This window comes from Mytilus trossulus, chromosome 10 (genome assembly GCF_036588685.1).
Source record: "Mytilus trossulus isolate FHL-02 chromosome 10, PNRI_Mtr1.1.1.hap1, whole genome shotgun sequence".
NCBI classification, from domain to species: domain Eukaryota; kingdom Metazoa; phylum Mollusca; class Bivalvia; order Mytilida; family Mytilidae; genus Mytilus; species Mytilus trossulus.
Genome location: NC_086382.1, coordinates 23,666,964 through 23,692,171, shown reverse-complemented (window position 1 = coordinate 23,692,171; position 25,208 = coordinate 23,666,964). Strand labels below are relative to the sequence as shown.

The following is a 25,208-nucleotide window of genomic DNA, read 5'->3' as shown; positions in this document are numbered from 1 at the left end:
GTTTTCCGGTGGTACTGCAGTTACTTTATATTTTTAGGTAATGGTTTGTCATAGTTTTTTTACTGTTGAATATTGAGATGATTTATTCCAATTGACTTTTCATTATGATTCTCCGTCGGTATATTTTCTCGGTTTATTATATCTTATTCATCATGTTCATTTGGATACAGTTATTCATGTTAATACATAATGATACAACCCTTATAAAAATGGTAGGAGGAATCACCGCTCAATTCAGTAGAAAAAAATATGTGTGTTCATTGTCATGATTGTTTTTCTTGAATTTTTTAGATAGGAATTCTATTATTTAACAGTAGTATGATTACTGTGGGCTATAAGATATCAAATGTCTACCTCTTGTAATACTTTCATGTGCACCAGTAACTCGCAAAACGATTTAATATTATTTTCCCGCCAGCAGTTGTCGGCTTGAATATACAATACTGGAGGCAACGTTCCACCCTGCAAAAATTATAATTCAAACTTTAAACATGTTATTTTATTTATCTTGCTCATTCATTACTTGATGTGTCAAAACAGGAGTTTGTTGTCCACTTAATAGCTGTAGCTGACTAAAATAATTGCAAGTAGCGCTTGTATATATAATACTGAGCAGCCAAGTACAGTATGTCCAATGAACATACACACCAATATGTGTTATTCCTCCCTTACCGTGTTGCTTTTAGTTGTTTTGTCATCGTAGTTGCAATGTTTCCCCCTTTCTTGATGTGGTATGGTATATGCTATATTTGTAACATAACTGAATTAATCTTCGGTATTATGAAAAGACAAAATATTGGTTGAAATCCATGTTGCTTTTTGAATATCAAGATACATTGTATTAAGAATGTCCCAGACACCCACAGAAGTCGACTTAAACACATACGTATACATGTAAACACATATAAAATATTATTTGTCCTTTTGGCTGTGCGGGATGTATACGTTTGAAGCCACGTCCCTTCGGAATGGGGACGTCAATCCGATGCCTCGTGTAAAATTTCTGTCCCTATCCAATATACCCGTATTTTCCTGTGGCAGACCAAATTTCCCCGACCTTCATCCTGTATGGCCTCTATTTCAAGGCCTACCTGTTGTCTTTGTTGTTAACTTGTTCTTTTTTGGAAATGCATGAAATATTTGCCACTGACATGACGTTTAGAAACCTGCAACCAATCAATCAATGATTATGCTCTGTAGTTATCTGATGAATGAAGCCCTTATCGACTGATCTCTCTAGATTGTTCTTGTTCTTGTGATGTGTTGTAGTGTTGTAACACTACTGTCAGAGGTTATGGGAATTTCAAGCACTTCCAAAGATTATGTATGTGCCTGCCCCAAGTCAGAAGCCAGCTATATATTTTTTGTTATGTTGATGTACATTTTTGTATACTAGTTCGTGTTGTGTTGTACTGTTGTAACACTGGTTAGCGGTAGTTGCAATACTGATTAGCGGTAATATATTGCGCGCACAATCATGTGTAAACCCTCAGAAATTATCATGTGTCTATTGCAAGTCAAGCGCCTACAATTCAATGGTTGTCATTTGTTTTTGTATATAATTTTCCCCCGATTTGTACATTATGACTCTTGTTTTCTCGATTGCATTGTTTCACATTTGGAACCTTTTATTGCTTGTTATGTGATACGGTTTTGCTCATTATTGAAACGCTGTATCTGACATGTCTTTCCTAACCTTTACGGTATTTGGGCTTTGGTGGAGAGGTGTTTTACTGGTAATCATAACAATCTTATTTTATAATATATGCGACAAAATGCAACTTTCCAAAAACAAATTAAAATGTCTATAGTTGTTAATGTTTGTGTCATTTTGGTCTTTTGTGGATAGTTGTCTCATTGGCAATCATACCACATCTTCTTTTTTTTATATTTTGTCTAAGATACGCTACTGTTTATCTTATATTTACCTTGGCTGTTCTCCCTACAAAATGTGGCAAGTTGGTCTTTGCTGAAAAAATAAATTTACTTATAAGCAATCAACCAACAGACTGGACAGATCTTGACTGTTTTATTTTACACACGAACACTTTTTATGCCCCACCTACGATAGTAGAGGGGCATTATGTTTTCTGGTCTGTGCGTCCGTTCGTCCGTCTGTTCGTTCGTCCCGCTTGAGATTAAGGTTTTGGTCAAGGTAGTTTTTGAGGAAGTTGAAGTCCAATCAACTTGAATCTTAGAACACATGTTCCGTATGGTATGATCTTTCTAATTGTAATGCCAAATTATATTTTTTTATACCAATTTCACGGTCCATTGAACATGGAAAATGATAGTGCGAGTGGGGCATCCGTGTACTTTGGACACATTCTCGTTTTTGAAGGAATACTACAAATTCCAATACATGTATATTTATCTTTATGGAACGAAATATAAGTCAGGCTAGGTAATATTGTACAAGATGTTGCATACTTACACTGGTCCATGCCATTTATAATCAAACTTAAATACCGCGTCGGGTGAGCTTTAGCAAGATCTCTTTTTCTGTAGTAGTACTTTTTCTCTGCTCTGAAATATACGTTCACAATGTTATATGTGCGTACAGAATAAGTAATATTGGCCAAGGTTTGATTGTTTAAATAATGTTTATATAAGCTTTTCACAAAATCACGTGTGTATCAAAAAAGGTATTAATGGGTAAGATCAATGAGTAGTTGGCTCGAAGTCAAAATAATGTGTCCGGGTAGAGCGACATGTCTTCCTACAGACTGTTTCCTTACATTTATTTTTCATTTCATATTTTATTTATTACCTTAGTTTATTAGTTGTTATTTAATCATATGGTATAACAATCAATCTAAACAACCAATTCGTGTTGGCCAATGATGACTTTTAAAATGTATATACTATTGAAAAGGCTCCAAATTATCTCCTTTTGGTGCAAAACACCTTTTTAAAAATTGAAATATCTTTTCAACTCATCGGTGACCTATATTTTTTATCATAATTTTCAATTAAGCTGTACTTTAACTACACTATTGTAAAATTTGCGCAATTTCTGTGATCAAGTTCTTTTTTTATTTCGATAGTACCTCTATTTCTCCTAATAGTTCAACAGAAAAAGTACCTTTACAAAAGTGTTTGCTTATTTCGAAGTCAGAATGTGAGCGTAAATGAACAGTGATCCCATTTTTTTTTTGTATTAAGTATAAAATAATGTTCATTTAAAGAAAAAAATGCGAAACCCTATATCTAAAAAAAATGATTTAGACCTGCGAGCCCCCTTTAATCACTGTGCTTAAACGTCCGTAAGTAACTTAGGTTACCCACAGCCCAAGATGGTTAGGAAGTTTGCTCCTATATAATAACAATACCATGAATATAAAAGAAATGTTCAGTAATTAAAAAGTTATATAAGTCTTTTAGGGAAACTCTGCAATGTAAAACAAAATAAACGATTACAGCACGGTTTGCCATGAAACACTTATGATGTCCGTAACTCCAAAACAACTTGTCCGTAACTTTTTTCCTTATACCACTAGGGATGTCCGTAACTTTAGCATGATGTCAGTAACTTTCAGAGAATCTTTATTCGTGGATGTAATTATTTTAAAGAAATGATAAATGACAAATCACGGGAAATCCTTTATGGAATTGAAAAGCTAAAAGCTCAATTTAACACACCAAACGAACGGAAAATAACGGTAATATTCCTGCCTTGGTACAGGCCTTAAAAAGTAAAATTACAAAAATGCTGAACCTTGAAAAAAATTCAAAAAGGAAAGTCACTTATCAAATGGAAAAATCCAAAGCTCAACCGATCGCGCGAGTGGATAACAACTGCCATTTTCTTGTCTTGGTACAGGCATTTTCTTATGTAGAAAATTGTACGGCAAAATTAACACGTCATTATGTAACTAAACATCAGTAGGTAAAAGAAAATATATCGGAATGCTAGAAAACATTCTTCTGGCTTCATAGAGGGTTAACTGCTTAAGTTTCAGAGAATAAATCATGACATGCAGGTTATAAATCTCAGCATTTCCAACTGTAGAAATTACATTAGGGAGCTACCATATGATTTTTAGGGGGGAGACTAGGATGAAAAATGTTGGCCTGCATTTTTTTTTAGTTGTAATCTCTGTCCTGCCTTTTTATTTTTCACTCTATCTGGTCCTGCTTTTTTTTTTTTTTTTAGTTTATCCTGACTTTTTTAACATAAATTGCCATTCTGACTTTTTTTTGCAAGTGTCTCTTCCTGCCTTTTTTTTTACTCAAAACCTCTGCCCTGCCTATTTTTTTCAAATTTCTTCTTATTTCTCACAATCAACAACACATCACACTAGATATAGTGAAGAGACCATACTTTTTTTGGCTAACAATTCAGAAATTATTTAAAGGAAAGAATTTATTATTTTTCCGCGGCTACACAGGCCAAGGACTCAACTGTGAACAATCTATAAAGCTAGAAGAATGTTAGATTAATTTCGCCGTACCGTCAGATCCCGTTTTATCCGGGGAATAATTAAAAAAAAACGGAAAATCCATGACACTCCGGTTTGCTTTTTTCTCTTGTTTAGTTTGAAGCATATCGTCATTGTATGAATTTATGTTATAATTAAGGGGTTTGATAGTGTTTATTGTCTATTAAGTGTTGAAATTGTTAATCTTACAATTTTGAAAAAAAAGTTACCCACATCTGAAAACAAAGTTACGGAAAGTCTGATCATTTTTTACTTTTAAGTTACGGACATCTTATGCGTTTTTTTAAAAGTTGGTCTTGTAATAAAGTGAAGTCAAAATTAACAAATATATAGTGATGGTAAGTGATTTCTTCATTCAAAAATGCTATCAATATTTAAATAGATCATGAAAAACGTTGCAAAAAGTAGATTTCGTATCAACTATCATCTCAACGAGTTAAGAAACCGCTGCACACACGTTACATACGCTATACGCTATAAGTTTGATACACGTTTAGGGCACGTTGTATATACGCTTCGAGAACGTTCGACTTTAACTAAAACGTATGCGGATGTGTTTGTAACAAACACCCCATAATAGAACGTTTAAAATACGACCGGGACGCATCTGAAATACGTTCTGGAAACACTTTTCCTTCGTAGCGTGTGTTCCATCTACGTTAGACAAACACCAGGCATACGCAGCCATACGTTTCTGTAACGCCCGAAAAAGGCTTAGGTACGCTTCTTGTACGCCCAATACACGCTTAAATCTCGTTGTGCACACGTTACAGATATGATTGATAAGTTGATTGCTTCCAAAACTTCTAGCGTATTGGCAGCGTACATGATTTTTTACCACTCACTGTGTACGTCGGAACTATACGCTGATGTGTGATACCGGTATAAGCTTACTCGTTATAACGACTTTAAAATAAAACTCCAATCAATTTTAATGTTAAAAAACGCTAATTTCCCTTTAAATTAAAATATCAGGGGAAGCAACCACAAAACGCATTGTCTAATGTAACTGAAAAAGCGCGGACCGATAGATTTTGACATGATTCATATTTTTATCCCAGGCTCTAAATGCTTTAGTTTCAAAGATATAAGCTAAAACCTACATTTTACCACAATGTTATATTTTTAGACATGACGGTCATCTTGGTTATTGGGAGAGGTATAATCGGATACTTTTTTGAAACTAGATACCCTAAGGATGATTGCGGCCATATTTCTTTAATTTAGCCATAAGTTTAAGATTTTCTGAAAGTTAACGACGACGACGGATGCCAAGCTATGAGAAAAGCTCACTTAACCCTCTGGTCCAGGTGAGCTAAAAAGGCAAAACGGACAAAAAGCAAAAGTGTCGTACAAAAAGCAAAATTATCGGACAAAAAGCAAAATGGACAAAAAGCAAAATTATCGAACAAAAAGCGAAACGGACAAAAAGCAAAAGTGTCGGACAAATAGAAAAAGCGGACAAAGGGCAAATTGCGGACAAAAAGCGCCGTATCAAACGTCTAAATATATGAAAGTATTTATAGTGATGCTTTCTATCAACTGACGTAGTGAATTATTACAACAAAACAAATCGAAACAAAAACTAAAAAAATATTCCCTTAGTTTAAATAATCTTTAATAACTAAATATAACCCATATATACGTAAGATTAAGAAAAGTAAGTAAAAAGTAAGTACTAATATAAAAAAGAAGATGTGGTATGATTGCCAATGAGACAACTATCCACAAAAGACCAAAATGACACAAACATTAACAACTATAGTCGACGGGACCTAATCCGTATCAACGGCATTCCAGACGGTGGAATAGATGAATCTTCCCTTCAAACAAACGAGTAAGTGAAAGAACTTATCCAAACCATCGATGAAAATCTAACACCCGAAGACATCGTTCGATCTCATAGAATTGGTAAACCACGCACAAGGGAAGGCAAGGAAGACGGTCGAGTTAGCAACAAGTTTCAGCCTCCTAGACAAATAATTGTCAAGATTAAGGATCATAATGTTAAAAAGAGGATCCTTAGATGCAGAAAATTTCTAAAAGGTAAAACACAATACAAGTATGTCAGAATTAATGAGGACCTGACCAAGCCGAGGAACGCCATTGCATACAAAGCCAGACAGCTCAGTATTGAGCGTCATCTAAGAGACACGTGGACAGTTGATGGGAAAATTTATGTAAAGGACAATCAAATGCAAGTCCATGTTGTCAACACAATGCCAGCGTTCCTACGTTTTGTATCGATATACTGCTGTCCTGGTTCCATGGACTTCCTTGATAGGCTAGACTACAACAACAAACTAAACAGACGCGAGTACACACCACCACAACTCATAACATATGCGGAAGCACAAGCGAAGGAATTAGCAGAGAGAGCATCCTCAAATACATCAGCTGAAAACACGAGTGTCAAAATGTCATGATTTAACTTTGAATAAAACTGCATATATATATATATATATATTGACAATATGTTTATTTGGTTTTTTTGTGTATATATTACTACATTTTTTTAGACTATTGACAGTCTTGTTTCAGAATCTCGCAAAAACAACTGTATTCTGACTAAATATAGTGATGTCATATAGTCTGCAATTGACTTTTGCTTCTCTTTTTTTTGTTTGTTTCTCTTGTTTATGTATTTTTTTTTTTAATTTTACTACAATTATATGCTACACAATTCTTGTACATAATACATCTAATTTGTGATTCATCCGCATTCCTGTAAATTACACGGGAATACTTACCTTGATCGCTGATTTGTCACGTGACAAATTCTAACGTATTGATTTTCAAAACACAACCTCTCATAGTAAAATTAATTACTCATGCGTGAAAATGGTAAAACTAACGGTTGTTTTTACATGATGTTAAATTCCATGGTAAGGAAATTTTCATGGCTAACTTCAAACTAATAAAACTGCTTTAAACAAAAAGATCTTAATTCCAATTTGTAAATTTTATCTTATACTCGCAAACCTTAACAGCATGCATAGTGAATTGCACTGCTTAAAACGTGTATGCTTTCTACAAATTTTAAATTGTATAGACATACCTTGTCAATTCAGCGATCAAATAATCAATTAGGCAATCAAATTAAATCGAGATGATCTGACACGGCTGGTATTAACAGTTGTACTGAATTACTACGTATAGATAAAGTTGTACCATTCACCAATCATTTACACATGTGTATATACTCATTCCTCCAAACTACTTGTTAAATCCATGCACATGTGCATACTTTTTCTTTTGCTTCAGACATACAACACATTGTTATTCAATTTTAGTTCCAACATTTTTTTCATATTTTTCACTTTCACTTTTTTCACAAAACAGATGAAATGCTATGGTTTATTAAACTTTGTATATGGCCGCTCTCAGTTTGACCAGTTTCAGCCAGATGTAACATAACTAATGGGGGTTGGAATCGAGTTATATCGTATGAGAGTTGGCCAATATTCACCAGGCAAAAACATCAAACAAAGACTAAATTATATTGATTTTATCTGTATCAACTTATTTCTCACTTGTAAAAGTGTCTCACAGGCACTGTTGTTATCAATTTTAATTTTCACGTTGTCGCATCAACTAGGCGTATGCCTAATACCTTCAGAGATGAAACATGTAGACTCAAATGTACAAAAAACAACAAGTGTAAATGTTAATCTTAGACTATTTATTATTTTATTTTTACTATTTGTTATTCAAATTTTGCTTATCCTAGCAGGAATAGAGGTAAATCCAGGTCCAAGTGACGATATCGATTCTTCTCAAAGTTCAATTAACTCAATTCACATGTCGGATTTCGGTGAACTTTTTTCAAAATCAGTCTCAATTCTTCACTTAAATGTACAAAGCCTAGCCCCGAAAATAGATCTGATTCAAGCTGAATATTCTGATTTCGACATTTTAGCGTTTAGTGAAACATGGTTAAACAAAAATCATACCGACGAATCAATTGAAATCCTAAATTACCAGCACCCCTTCCGTCGTGACAGAGGTCCACACAAGGTTGGAGGGGGGATAATTGTTTATGTAAAAAATGATATACATGTTCAACGTCGAATTGACCTCGAAAGCGAAAGCTTGGAAGCAATATGGTTAGAATTTAAATTTAAAGATAAAAAGGCTTTGCTCGGGACCTTTTATGTACCTCCTAATAGTGGATCAGATATCTGGGAAAAAATTGAATATTCTCTTGATATGGCGTCTAATGATAATACTATTAATTACATAATGGCCACAGGCGATTTTAACGATAACCAACTAGCTCCTGTTAATTCAAAAATTACACCTTTGTTAAGCCAATTTAGTCTTACTCAAATGTTAGAACATACCCACCCCTTCTCGTCCAATGAAAAGTCAGTTTTTTGCCCTCTAATTTTCATAGTACATGGTTTTCCATGCACTATGAAATGCTATACATGAATGATTTTTCATTGTCAGTTAATTGTGACAGTGAACTCTTAATAACTGCACTAACGAAGTGTAGAATCCCCTAAGGCATTTTCCTTGGGAAAATAGCCTACTGATTAAAGATGAAAGAGCAAAGATGAAAATAAAAACATTTGAATTTTGCAAAAAATCATGCATTTGCTCATATCGAATACACAAATAAAATTTGATTAGGATAAATAAAATGATATTTATTTAATTTATATAACTTACATTTCAGTGAATTATTTTCTTTTTCTTTCAAAAAACCACAATGCCAGACTTCTGATATATAAAGCAAAGGATAGTTTTCTGAGACACACAATACATTTGAATTTATCAATAAAAAGTAAGAATTTAATGTTGAATGGTCTGAATTCAAATATTCATACAGAGAGTTTTATATATATCAAAAAGTGGAATTATATTATATTGTGTTGCTTTTTAAAATTAAAAAATCTAAAGATATATAAGTATTAAATTTTACCTGAAGCAGAAGAAAAACAATTTATCCTACACAATATATGTCAGTGCTATTTCCTTTCATCCATTGAAATGATCATTATCTAAAAAGTGAACTTTTATTTAGGTTTGAATATAACAATGGGAAAGGATAATTTTGTAAGGTCACTCGAAAGTGTGAATATGTTCTAAATTGGTCAGACAATACTTGGTCATGTTTTATGAAGATTTAAGCCCTCGGCTTCGCCTTGGGCTTAAATCTTCATAAAACATGACCAAGTATTGTCTAACCTATAAATAGATGAGCCTACTCATTTTACTGAATCGTCGTCATCATTGTTAGATCTTTTTATAACAAACGATGCTCACATAATAACTTACTGTGGAGTCGGGCCACCTTTATTAGAACAAATACGTTTTCACTGTCCTATAATTAGTCTTTTGAACTTTCCAAAATGTCGTCAAACAACTTTTAAGCGTAAAATTTGGCTATATGATCGAGGAGACTATGACAGATATCGTAACATTTTATCTGAAAAAAATTGGGATTCCGTAATTAACTTAAATAACGTTGAACAATTTACAACCGAAATAACAAAAACTATCATAGAAGCTGCTGAAAAATGTATTCCTAATAAAATAATTACTGTTCGTAAAAATGAACCTCCATGGTTAACAAATGATGTTAAAAAAAAGATAAGGAAAAAAAATAGAATCCACAGAAAGGCTAAAAAATATAATAACCCATCGGAGTGGTCAAAATTTAAGAAAATACGAAATGAAGTTACTAGTTTAATAAGAAAATCGAAGGATGATTATAACAACAATTTAATTAAAAAAATCATGAACAGTAACCCGTCCACTACTAACTGGTGGAAAACGGTTAAACAAATATCCGGAATAAAAACGAACGACGCAAGTATACCTCCTTTAATGGTTAATAACAACTTAATATTTGATGAAATCGAAAAGGCAAATGAATTTAATCGATTTTTTTCTTCCCAGTCAAATATTGATGATTCAAGTGCTGTGTTACCTGAAGAACTTCACAATATTAGTGATGATATTAGTTATATAGAACTTACTGTTACTGAAGTTGAAGATATATTGAAAATTGTTAATCCCACAAAAGCTTCTGGCCCTGACCTCAGAAGTCCCAAATTGTTAAAAGAAGCATCTTCTGTTTTAAAGTATCCACTATGTAAACTATTTAACTTATCGTTAAGTACGTCTACTTTTCCAGATCAATGGAAAAGAGCAAATGTTACCCCAGTTTATAAAAATAGTAAACCGAATGACGCTAAAAACTATAGACCTATTTCCTTGTTGAGTGTAATATCAAAGTGTATGGAACGATGTGTATACAAACATGTTTACAATCACTTTATGCGCAATAATATTTTAACGAAAAATCAGTCGGGCTTTACACGGAGGGATTCAGCGGTTAATCAATTAATTAACATTTCGAATGATTTTGGGAAGGCTTTAGATAGCGGTAAAGAAATAAGGGTAGTATTCTGTGATATAAGTAAAGCATTTGATCGAGTCTGGCATAAGGGACTGCTATTTAAACTTCAACAAGCGGGTATATCGGGTTCTTTACTAAGGTGGTTTGAAAATTATCTTACAAATAGAGTCCAGCGGGTGGTTATTAACGGTTCAAGTTCTGGATGGTTACCTGTAAATGCAGGCGTCCCACAAGGGTCCATTCTAGGCCCTCTCCTATTTTTGATATTTATAAACGATATTGTAGAAGATATCCAAGCTCAAATTAAGCTATTCGCAGATGACACATCATTATATATTATGGTTGACAATCCAACAGAAACAGCTAAAATTTTAAATGATGATCTAGATAAGATTTATAATTGGTCCAAAAAATGGCTTGTGAATTTTAATGCCCAAAAAACTGAAAGTATGATAATTTCAAAAAAAATAAATAGACCCTTTCATCCTCCATTAAATATGAACACCCAAGAGTTACAAACAGTAAGTAAACACAAACATCTAGGTGTCCTCTTTTCTAATAACGGATCCTGGAACGATCATATTGAATATATAGTTTCTAAATCTTACAAAAGAATAAATATTATGAGAAAAATGAAAAATGTCCTTGATAGATTTACACTTGAAAAAATTTATATATCATTTGTTCGCCCAATTCTTGAATATGCCGATGTCGTTTGGGACTCTCAAAATCAGAATTTGATTGCTAAACTTGAAAGTATTCAGCTTGACGCAGCGCGTATCGTCACGGGGGGTACTAAACTTACCAGTATAAACAATTTATATGTTGAAACTCGATGGGAAAAATTATCTGAAAGACGACGCAATCACAGACTAACTCAGTATCACAAAATTTTGAATAATAAAACTCCAGAGTATTTAAGAGACTTATTACCTGATTCAGTAGGCAGTAGGCATGATCATTATACAAGACAGAGAAATAATATTTCACAAGTCAACACACGGACCCGTTTATATTCTGAATATTTCATCCCTGCAACAACAAAACTATGGAACACTCTTAACTTAAACATAAGAAAATGTGAATCTCTATCATTATTCAAAAAACAAATTAGTACCCAAAATAGTAAGATCCCAGCGTATTATTATATAGGACATCGTTTTGGTCAAATTCTTCATGCTCGCTTAAGAATGGATTCAAGTTCATTGAATTCTCACCTTTTCCTTCGTAACTTAGTAGACTCTCCAAATTGTCGTTGTGGTGATGTAGAAACAAATTCTCACTTCCTGTTATCTTGCCCTTTATATACTAATTTAAGACAAGAACTATTAGATTCTGTTTCAGTTCTTCCTGTCCAAGTTAACACAACAACTTTGCTTTTTGGATCAACGGTACTCTCAGATGAGCAAAATAGTCTTTTATTTAGTTTGGTGCAGAAATATATTATTAAAAGTAAACGTTTTAACCCTTGATGTTAATGCTTCGTCACTCATTAGGAACCAAAGCATTTCACACTGTATACAGTACAATAATTAATGTTTATTTTTATTTATTTTTTATTTTTTTCTCAATAATTTATTTTTTTCTTCTTTCACCTTTTTCATATTCATATATTTATTACAGAGCATGCCAGTTATTTATTTTATGTACTGTTCAATAAGTGTATTATTTTTGTAAAGGAGACAGATTTGTAAAAGCAAATTGCTTGTTTCTGAATCCTGAATATATTTGTATTATATCGTATCATGATGAATTTATCTGAATAAATATTGTTTAAACTAACTATAGGTAACCGTACGGCCTTCAACAATGAGCAACGCCCATACCGCATAGTCAGCTATAAAAGGCCCCGATAAGATAATGTAAGTAAATTTTATTAGGGTCGGCATATATATACACAATAACAGACAAAACATGAGGTCTGGTGAGCTTTATAAACGACTACTGATGCTATATTTGGTTGATTATGATACAGGAAATCACCGAATCAGGACCAGAGCGGACCCCCTCTTAGGCAGTCAGTGGGTCCCCTCTTGTGAACATTTCTGGATCTGCCACTGATCAATGTTATAATGTTTCATGTATACAAACCTTTGGATATGGTAATTAGGTGCAAATGTCAAAATAATCGGATGTACATGTATAGCATCTATGACTAGTATCATTGGAAATACTACGTTAGAATAATAGAAATTGATTAGTTTGACAAATAGCTAATGCCTTTACATTACAACTATCATGACTATCCACCAGAGTTTAAATGCAGTGGATGTAAGAAATCATAAAAAGGCAACCGTACAGCCTTCAACACTCCGTATATAAAAAGAGAAGATGTGGTATAATTGACAATGAGACAACTATCCACAAAAGACCAATTTGAAAATGACACAAACATTAACAACTATAGGTCACCGTACGGCCTTTAACAATGAGCAAAGTCCATACTGCATAGTCGGCTATAAAATACACCGATAAGACAACGTAAAACAATTCAAACGAGAAAACTTACGGCCTTTTTTATTTAAATGAAATGAACGAAAAACAAATAAGTAACACATAAACAAACGACAACCACTGAATTACAGGCTCCTGACTTGAAAAAGTCCACGGAACCATGTGTCTCGCCTGATATTGATGCTCTCAGTGTAATAGCGTAATCATGATGGTAATGTTGATCGGCTGTACATTCATCGGTCAAAAAACATAAAAAAAATGTTTTTCTGTAGATGCTTTTTTTCTTGATAGATACCTATGTCGTCGACTTGATATCGAATTGTTCTGCATTGGGTCTGCATTAATATGTTACAGTAGATAAATTGAAAACTTATGCAAATGGTGTTTTTGAAATAAAACGCTTCGTTATTGAGAGAAAATTGTCGTTGTGTAAAGTTTAATAATAAATATCCCTTTTTAATGTTAAATAGACTTCAGACACTTTATTCGTGGTCAAGGGATATTATAGTTCTCAAGTACTGTTTTGTCATATGTGTTTAATTTTCAAATGGTCTTATCAGTTGCATATTCCTACCCGTAAGAAGTACGTAAGTCATTATTCATGTTGTAACGTGTAACCGGGCGGGGACGTTTAGATATTTTTATCCTCGGGTTCGTACCAGTTTCCTGGGACTTGAAAAGCAATTCAAAAGTTCTAAAGTCAATAAAAAGTTACACCATCTCTATCAAATATGAAACAAATACTTAACTACATACAACGATTTTCAACACCTATCAACCTAACCCGAACTTGTTGAATTAAAACTGTTTAAAACCCTTTCTGTCCGATACTGTTTAAAACCAACTGTTTGGAACTATTGTCTGAAACCTAAATGTTTGGAACCTGTCTGGAACCTAAATGTTTGAACCTGGTCAGACGGTTTGGAACTATTGTCTGAAACCTAAATGTTTGGAACCTGTCTGAAACCTAGATGTTTGAAACGGGTCAGACGGTTTGGAACTATTGTCTGAAACCTAAATGTTTGGAATCTGGTCTGAAACCTAAATGTATCAAACGGACTGAAACCGAAATGTATCAAACTAGGCTGAAACCTAAAAGGTATAAAACTTTATTTAATAAACATGTCTATAACTGTCTGAACAACAGGGCAGCACTAAGGCATGGTATGTCAGCAAACACTCACTGCAATAGTGAGAGATGTGAGACGCAAAACCTTAGCACCAGCACTGTTTGGACAATCTGTACCGAACCAACAGTCTCAGCCCTTTCTATATTCTTTCCGCAGGTTCCAAGCACTTCACTTTACTTAAACTAAACCGTCTGCCTGCTATTCACTACTTTCTTTCCAACCTATCCGATGTTAACTGTCTGCTGTCTTCGGTACAAATGACGATTTAAACTGAATAGCTACCCACTATTTATACTTCTAACGCGGACCTCGAAGAGAGCACCCTAGTAACAACTGTACAGGTAAAGCGTCTGATAGCAACCAAGGATAAAGGGATGATTTTAAATACAGTTTTCAACGATAAACGGATGATATGGGAAAGTAATAGAGATATCGGAAAATATAAAACTGTAGAACTATTATAACCTTCTTAAACTACAAATTCGTAACAATGTTATTTTCTATCTTCTTTATCTAAATTATGGTAAATAAAACCATGGTCATACAACTAACATATGACAATGAATCATGCCAAAGTTTTAATTAATTTTACAGTTAAAATAAATTTGCCCATCAACCAATGTTTTACTAAAGATCACTAAAAGTTAAGAGTGTTGTCTGTAAATATAAATATGAAAATTTCAATCGACTAGTATTGCCCACTTGAGTATTATGATATAATTCTGCAAAATCTCAAAATCCGAAGTGATCACATAGATCCATTACGGCTGTATAAAAAAAAATGTCATAATGACATTCTCATATTCTAATTGAACTTGGGCAAACCTCGGTTTTTCATAATCATATTAAATCATATTTTAAATATCAACACAATTTGTTTTTTTTTCTCTTCATATTTTCTGTGAATTAAAAAGTATACCTTACCAGAACTCTCGTAGGTATCAGGTTAGCTTCAGACTCTAGTTCCTTTAAAACGAAATCCCATCAGTCTCCTTTTCCTTTTCTAAGGGACTCCATCTTTCTCTTCCGTTGACCAAAGTACACAACAAAATGACCTCGTTTCACTTTACAGTACTGTATGTATTACAAAACACGCGTCATAATCCGCCACTGGCTACACAATAATTCCAAACTATTATTGTACCGCAAAAGTTCTACTACACTGACTTTGTAGACGTAAGAATAAACATGATAACCATACGGTGTACATGGTGTATTCAATATAATACTTCCTTCCGAGTCTTGGGTCAACCAAAGAGGTAACATTAGAAGGATATAACACCCAATTAATATCTCTAGCAATAAAATATGATAAGAAAAAGAAAAGAACCAGCATGTGTACATGTATAACCCACTGGATATAACCATTATGAACATACGGTGGTCCTTATTTTCGAAATAGTATACGTTTCAATATGTTAATGTTGAAAGTAAAAATGTATATTGTAAACGTAAATTCATAATATCATGGTATTAACGGTTTTCACTTTAAACCGCAAGGATTTATGTAATGTAACCTCAACTTTTGAAAGTGGTTTTATTAATAACATCAACAGAATGGAAAACAATTGAAAGACAGTCTATATTGAAAGCTCGGGAAGGGGGGGGGGGGCTTCAAGCTTTTTTGATAGGGATGAGCAGCTGATACATCAAGTACCCCACCCTTTTTATATATTTTGTTTATTAAAACTATATACCTTGTCAACGAACAAAAAAAAACTATTGAGATATTTGAATATTTTCATCTTCTGGTACATTTAGTATTTTATAATTTGTTTTGGGTCCCATTTATCTTCACGTTCTTGTTTAGAAGCAACGCACTTGCAATTATCACAGTTAATTTAATAAATTCGTCACATCTTAAACACTTTCCTCTATTTGCCCCTTTTATATCTTTCATTAAAAAAGAAATTTTAATTTCAAAAGACAATAAATTAAAGATGTTTGGTCAGATAAGTATAGTAACACTTCAGAGAGAAACACTTTTACTAAGTTTTATGTTTGAAAAACTGATCAAAAGTTACATTGCCGTTCCATCTCATAGCTGACACTATGGAATTTCTTAAAATAATTGTTATCATGTTTCATGTAAACAAACCGTTGAATGTTAATTAGGTGCAAATGTCAAAATGATGAGATTTATAGCATCTGTATCTAGCATTCAATTTAGCGGAAATACTACATATGATAGGTCTTAATAGACTTTAAATTGTTTGACAAATAGTTGATGCATTCACGACTGTGGTTTAACCGCATCACCAAAAAATAAGGACATCTGATTAATTTCAAATACTTTGATATAATCAAGCAAGTAAAAATATCCACCTATTGATATATTTAATCTGAATTTAATTTCTCACCCTTTTTATATATCATCCCGATGGAGCATGAAAAAGTGAACTATTCCAGGGGATCATCCCTACCACTCAATACATAGTAAGAAGTGACCCCCCCCCCCCCCCCCCCCCTGAGATTGAAAGTAAAGTTGGGTTTGATAGTTTTCATTGGTGTCTGGAAAAATATTGATTAATATATCCTCCTATATATACACTCTGAGTGCCTGTAATAGTTTGAACTGAAATCGTGACAAAACCGCATAAAAAGTTTTACATATACGTATAGAATTGTTAAATTTGTATTATGCATGAGAAGAGAGTGTGTGGTTTATACCCCCGTCACACTTGGTCACGATCGCACTTTGTCAGATCTCAAATTCAAATTTTGACGATTGTAGTGCAATCGTGTAGATCAAAGTTAAGTCGTGGTATATGTTTGTGGTGATCATGAATGATCAATGAAGTCTTTTTGATCGTGATGAGCGAGGACCAACTTTGAACATGTTCCAAACAATCGTGATGCGGTCGTGGCGAGATCAGGTCGCGGTAGAAATGATAGGGAGAGTGTAGTTAGGTCGTAGTAAGATCATAAAATAACTGTACTAACGTAACAAGAGCGTAGCAAAAGCACGATTATTGTCGAAGTGACTGCGCTACGATTTCGCAGCGACTATGTTACGACCTTACTACGACCATCATGTTCTCATTGCGACTCAACCACGCTTCTACTTCGACTGTTCCACGTTCATACCACGCTGTTCAAGCTTATAGTACGAGTATAGTACGCTCATGCCATCATCATCACGCTCTTCTTACGAACTGACTATATTACGACCCACTGTCGTTCACTAAAACATCGTCATTTAATTTTAACGGACCAGCAATTACTATAGGTTGATTCAGGTTGGATTGGTCAGTCGACCTGTCTACTGGATCATGCAGGAATTGACCAGATGGCTTCATCTGCTAAATCATCCCTAACGGGCTCGTCTAGATATTCCACATGATATAGTCAGTATCAAAAACGAAACTATCTATTATTCTATATATCCTATCGATTCTTTGTGAAATCTTATGCACTAAATACCTTTTATTTGACAATAGAATATTGGTGACAACTACGAAGAGAGTGGCCTAAAATGCTTACAGCGATAGCGGCAATCGACAGCAATCTTCGTGTCATTTACAGACCACACCCGCAGTAGTTTTTATAGGACCACAGGATGATGCTGAACATAATAATTTATTGGCTTCAGTTAATGAAGTGTGAAATTAGATTTCACCCAGAATTTTTTTTATTTAAAAAAAAAGATACCGCAAGTCGTTTTCCTCTCGTTACCCTTATAGGCGTCATAAATATAGAGCTACATGTAGACCAAGAGCAGAAAGAATATTATGCAAACAATTAACTTGTGATTATCGTTTGGGATTCGGGTATACGCGGAACACTCTATTATAACCGCTTTAAAAATTTCAAAGTAAATAGATACGTGCATATAGAAACCCCCTAAACAAAAACCCCGTATGTACTGGTTGAGCTGATTTACAAAATGTAGTAGAGATTGCTTGATTGTTATATGTATTTCATCCAGTGACAAGTATTTCATGCATTTTCAGGTTTTCATGACGAGATTCATCTTGTGCTTTACACCATTGTCATAGTTTAAGTAGATGCTGGACTTGCAAACATGATTTACCCAAGCGCATTACTAGTATGTACTTGTGACCCCAAAGGCTGACTGGGGAATAGTTATGGTCACTATTCCGACCGGAGGTAAAACCCTCTCCGAAGTGTTATACACCTGTTGAGCTGTGTGGGATGTAAACGATACCACGTCCAGTCAGAATGCGAATATAAGATGCAATGTCTCATGTTGAGAGAGCAACAGTCTCTCTACATTTTACTAACCTTCTCAAAAACTCTACGAGAGTCCGTAAATCGCCTGTTGCAAGGCAACACCTTTGTCCTTATCCAATATACTTTATTTTATCCAGTGCCAGACTGCCAGTCCAAACTTCCGCGATATTAATCCGGACGGCCTCCTTCCAAAACCAACCTGTAGTATTGGTACTTTGTGTTCATCCTGGACATTCATGAACTATTTGCAAGTGAACGTTAAGCAAACAACAATCATGCATTATCAATACGAGCGCCATTAACACATGGGGCTCCAGAAATTTTTCAGAGCAGTTTCACCAGTACCAACTTTGAAACGTTTTATTTCGGCGCAAATGAAATTTGGGTTGTGTCGCAAAGAAAGATTATTTTGGTGCATATAAAATGCGAATTGGCGGAAAAGTATAGCATCGCTTAAAATAAAACACATTTGTTTTCATTATTTATGATTTTTATCAAGTGAAACAGGCTGGGTTAATTACTCAAGGACGAACTTTCAATGAATCAAGTCACTGTAATTTTAATCTGAACTAGTTTACGACCACACCAATTATAACAATATCAAAGATCAGATGTATCGATAACCATTCCTCATTTTAACTGTTTAAAAACAGAAAGTGATATAGATAAAACATTTCCAAAAAGATACCTCTCCTATATCTGTATTACGAATATATTTTGTACAGTGCACAAAACTATATGTATTTGTCATGTTTTGTAGATTTTAATTAATGTTTTTTTTAACATTAATATAAAAAAATAAAGATGGGATGTGATTGCCTATGAGAAAGTCAGCAATTGAAGTTCATTATGCAAAGAACCCTCAACAACGAAGAAAACCGAAACCGTACTGTAAGGAATGCAATGGTTGTCGTCTGTTTATGTGGTTCTATAGTGTTTCTCTTTTCTCGTTTTTTATATAGTTAGACCGTTGGTTTTTCGCTTTGAATGGTTTTACACTAGTGTTTTTTTGTTAGTATAATAGTCCTAGCGTTAATTGGTATATACCCTTTTTTTAATTTAAATTTAAAAGCGTTAGCATTTCTCTACAGGTCTTTCCTTTTAAGCACTAACGTCGAATTAAGGGAGCAGGGGACCGGGTTATCCCTTATTGAGCTTCGAAAGTAACAAATGCATTAATGCATAGACTTTTTTTACAAGTATCACTTCCAATGTTGGCTTTACAACCCAACCTCTCCTTTTCCAAAAATATTAGATCAGCACGATCTAAGCATGGGTTTCACCGAATGATAGGAGAAGGTTAAGAAAGACCAATATATGCATAGTAAAAGTGTCAGGGAAAATTATTATATCAAATCCATTATATATTGCAGGTCCATTATAGAATTATAATTCGTCTAAATAACACCCCAACAATGTTGGACCTGAAAAGCGAATGCAAATTTTTATTCTCCCCTAGCTGGGATTCGAACTGACATGCTTAAGAGATACCGTGGTACCAAATCGCCTTGCACTATACCCTACATGCTAGACCACTCGATCACTATATATATATATGCTCGACAAAATTCAAGCTTTTGGTTGCCGAGTGATACCTTTTCTCGTCTTTTTTTATCTAGAGTCGTAACAAAAAACATGAGCCCTCGTGAAATATGAATATTCTTTGTTGAACAAATCTTCATATCTACCTGAGGCATGGGAAATACATGTATACTATATACAAGGCATGAATATGGGATATCAAAAATCAGCTGAATTATCTATCGTAGAGGATCTTACATATTAATGTAGGATGCAGCCACATAAATGATAATTATATTATAAGCTACGCCTGAGCCAGTGACAAGTCTACGACAACTCTATTATATATAGTATTGTGTGTATATATGTCTCTGGACAAATATACAGGTTGTGGTCCGTTGCTTAGTGTCAGAATTTTTTAAACGATTTTATACAAAACTACAAAAAACATATAATATCTGATCGTTTGAGATGTCGAGGGAAAATATATTCTTTTTTGATAACTCTATCGCATTGTTATTTCCCTCTTTCACTATTTATCAAAATATATATTGTATATGCATTTACTGCAGTAGTCAAAGTACAGTGGGGATCACTTCTAACCTCTCATTAAATCTGTCAGGAGAACTGTTCTATAACAGTACGTAGAACTGTCAGCCTGACACCTTTTAGTCAGTTCTAGGTAAGAACTGTTCTAGCTAGAACTGATTTGAACAGTTCTACCTAGAACTGATCCTGACAGTTCTACCTAGAACTGATCCTGACAGTTCTACCTAGAAGTGATCCTGACAGTTCTACCCTAGAACAGTTTTAGACAGTTCTAACTAGAACTGACCAAATATTTGGTCAGTTCTTCTTCTAGAACAGTTCTACGGTTATAATTGATTTCTAATTCTAAAGAGCCGTGGTGTAGTGGTTAGTGCATCGGACTACTAAGGCAAAGGTTCCTGGTTCGATTCCCGTTTGGGATGAAAATTTCAGGAACTCAATTTTTGGCTCTCCCTTGACACCATTCGCGAGTATGGTCTTGAGGAAACGACGATAGTCCGTCGGACGGGGACGATAAATGGCTGACCCGTGTTAAGAGAGGGCCATATCTCTTGCACGTTAAAGACACCCTTGTAGATTTCGAAAAAGAGTAGGCTAATACCGCTACAAGGCAGCACTCGCACCCGCAAAGTGGAAAAGGATTAATATAAGTTGCAAAACTTGTTTCCCAATCCACTATAAATAAACATGTTTAAACTAATTCTACGGCTAGAATTGATTTTTATAAATTCTACGGCCATAATTGGTTTATAAATTCTAAGGCTAAAATTGATTTAAAAATTCTACGGCTAAAATTGATTTTTATAAATTCTACGACCAGAATTGATTTATAAATTCTACGGCTAAAATCGATTTATAAATTCTGTGGCTAAAATTGATTTATAAATTCTACGGCTAGAGTTGATTCAGTGTATATAAAGTGCGAATCCAGCTAGTTCATTTTTACTGTTATATGCGGGTATGTCTATTGTAGAATAAAGGATCATGGGAAAACTGTATTTGTTTACGTTTTGAAAATATCAAGTTAAAGGATTTTAAGTTAAGTTTTAACATATTTTCATTGTGATATGTCTTTATAATATACAAACATAGCATTAAGGTCAAATAAGTGTTATAAAAGCATCATAATATAGCATATCGATTATTGAAAGCGATCCATTTTAACTATAGATGCGATGAATTATCACTGTTAGTGCAGTCATTATTAATGTAGAATTTTCAAAGATGCGAGGAATTTTTATTGTAGAATTATGTGATAAATGCACTTGCAACAAATGAAAAAAACCCTCAGTTGATGACTTTAGGATTTATGATACATGTATTTTCAAATTGAAATACAAACTCCTCATTCATTCTTCATCAAATATATAGCTTTTCAAACTTATTACAAAAGCGATTCTCAAAATGTCATATTGTATTCTTCAGATTACGTTTCTCCTTGATTTTAACCTATATAGGGAATCACTGGAGCGTGACAGCAGCGGGCCCTCTTAGGCAGTCAGTGGGCCCCTACTTATGAAAATTCTAGATCCGCGAATGGATACTACAGAAGAGGTAAAACCATGCACATTTGGGTTATTGTACACAAAATGCATGCTACAATTCATTTTTGTTGATTTTAGACCCTTTGGAACTCTATGTGGGCTATTTCAGCAACTAGGCAAAAATCCCCAAACTATATCAAGGTTAGATTCAGCATGTCAACGAATTCCAAATATCTATATTAAAGGACTTTTGTCTATAAATTTGGACCCCACAAAATTGAAAAAGGGACCAAAAATATAAAAAAAATGCATGCATCGGATACATTTGTTATTGAAGGCATGACTGTAACAATAGGATGAATTATATACAAAAATATCTTATTCTGGGGTCTCATTGGGGGGTTCTGATCCCGGATCCCGCTTACTGTTTTTGCAGATTCTCGTATCCCGCTTATACTATGCAGTTCTAATTTTTTGTAATTATCCGTGTCCCGCTAGACTTCATTTCCCGTTTTTCACTACACAATCATTTGAATTTCACCTGTCACGCTTGCAAAAAATCGGCAATCCGGCGTGACGCTTTTACCCAAATGCGACCCACTATTTTACTCTATTTTGACTCGTATTAAGCCCATTATAACTATATTAAAAAAGTAGCGTGGATTCCCCCCCCCCCTTTTTATCTCGTCTCGTTTCGTTTTTGAGCCATGATATATAGATGTCGTATGTGACAATGAGACAACTCTCCATCCGAGTCACAATTTATAAAAGTAGACCATTATACGTCAAAACACGGTCTTCAACATGGAGTCTTGGCTCACACCGAACAGAAAGTTATAAAGGGCTCCAGTGTAAAACCTTTTAAACGGGAAAACAAAGGTGCAATATATATCAAGATGTACGTAATTAGTGGTGAAATGGAGAACAAAAATAAGGATAAAGATCCCTATACGCTTTATAAGAAACTAAATGGAATACATTTGAAATAAATGTTATTTCTAATGAATTTATTAGAGTGTTTTAAAACCAAACTTTCCTCCGTAAGTTAAATTTTATCAAATCTTTCTCTTACTTAATCTATTGTTTGAGCAAGTCGGCTAAATTAAGGCTTTACAGCTAATTTCCTAATGCATGTAAAGCAAAACTTTGGTTGGCTTGCTTGCTTTGTTTGTAAAATTGTTTATACAAACTTTGTAAATAAGATTGACATTTTTAAACAATATTAATAGGCATAGTTTAACCTGTATTTTTAAAATTTGAATTAAATTGGGTGTTATCATAATGATTATTCAATAAAATAATGCAAGTAAATCAACTTAAGTCTTGCTCTACATGCTGAAAGAAATGAGCTGTAATAGATAAAAAAAAAAATATACAGTGAAAATGCACCGCATATACAATAATAATGATTCGCTCCACAGTGAAAATGAAAGAATAGTATCATTATTCGACAGTAAACATGACTAGCATTACGAAATCATCATAGTGGAATTTAGTTAAATATGAAGAAACTGAATGACAAAACATGTTCTACGTTACATAACTTTAATAATTGTATTAAAATGAATATTTTTTACTGCAACAACATCTTACATGTTATTTGTAAAGCACCTGCACGATCTGTTCGTGAAATGTCCTAAATATTCACCTATTTTGGTATATATTTCACAGCTGGATGGCTTTAGGCGCGATAAAACCCCGCTCGCATATCTTACTTTGTTTTTTTAGTATTATGTATTTCTGAACATATACATTTTAACTTTTTTTCTTCATTTTCTTCAAAAAATAAAAAAAGTTCGTCTGTTTATTTATCATTCTACATTAGACATTTATGGCATATACAGTTAAAATGATATTTTAGGATCCGCACTTTACATACACTGTGATTTATAAATTTCTTTGCCTTAACATAAAGGGTTGGGTAAAACAGCGATTTAAATTATATAGAGTTTAGCTATTTTGCCGTTTTTATTTCAGATTTATAATCGGCAAGACTAAGGCAGCAACCATTGGATTTTCGCTGGGGGTGGGGGGGGTCTATGTTTTTTTTGGAAAAACAGGTTGTTTCCAGTCGCTAAAAAAATAGATTGAAGCGAAAAAAAAGTTAGTACAGAAAAAAAACATAGCACACCCTCCCCCCCAGAAAATCAAATGGTTGCTGCCTTAGAGAACATGTTTAAATTGTTAACCCCGCCATATTCTGCATGTATGTGCCTGTTCCAAGTCAGGAGCATGTAATTCAGTGTTGTTTTCTTTTGTTGATCGATGTGTTACATAAATTTTTGTTTTTCTCTCAATTTTTATACATAAATTAGGCCGTTAGTATTAGGGGGGGGGCATTATTATTTGAATTGTTTTACATTTGTTATTCCGGGAGTCAGGATGGCTAATTATCACATAACAAAATTATCAGACCTCAATAACCAATATAATATCTGTTTACGAGTAGTTTTCATACCTCGGAGGACCTGTTTAGCAAAAATCTTTTGACCGCATCAATCTAAATTGCCTTTATTTGCTTTTTCTTTCTGCAAATCTATATAGCTGCACAGTACTTCAGTTTTAATTTTAGGTCTAGAGGGACTGTAATATACAAGTAACAGCAGTTTTGGAAAAAAAAATATAATTTTTCACATCAATTTATAGTGCCAGCATGCAGGGGCAGCTAGATCAGGCTGGGGTCCAACTATATGCTCCCATTCATATGCATTTATGTTTAAAAAAAAAGTGGGGTTCCAACCCCTGGACCCCCTTCCCTTGATCCTCCAATGAGCATGTCCTTGTTTTATTCAAAATATTGAATCACAAACAAATATCAGTAGTTTGTATACTTCAGACTGAGTCGTGTAATAAAATCTTTTGACTACATCAACCAAAACTTACCATATTTGCTTTTTATTATGTAAATCTATATAGCTGCACAGCAATTCAGTTATCATTTTAGTTCGAAAGGGACTGCTTTAGTATATGAATAACTGCAATATTGGAAATCAATGACCACAAATTTTTTTTCTCACATTAATTGAGGGTGCCAGCATTTCCTATTTTTATTCAAAATATCGCA

General features: G+C 33.9%; 1 protein-coding gene and 1 long non-coding RNA gene across 2 annotated transcripts in view; one reads left to right on the top strand and one right to left on the bottom strand.

The window, feature by feature from the left end:
* LOC134687772 (uncharacterized) overlaps positions 1-25,208 on the top strand; it is a 48,568-nt gene that overhangs the window by 4,660 nt on the left and 18,700 nt on the right. The window lies entirely within an intron of this gene.
* Positions 377-15,578, bottom strand: LOC134686093 (uncharacterized). The gene is made up of 4 exons (XR_010101539.1): positions 15,321-15,578; positions 2,435-2,526; positions 1,929-1,969; positions 377-462 (listed from the first exon to the last, which is right to left on the bottom strand). It is a non-coding gene; the product is annotated as an uncharacterized LOC134686093 (long non-coding RNA).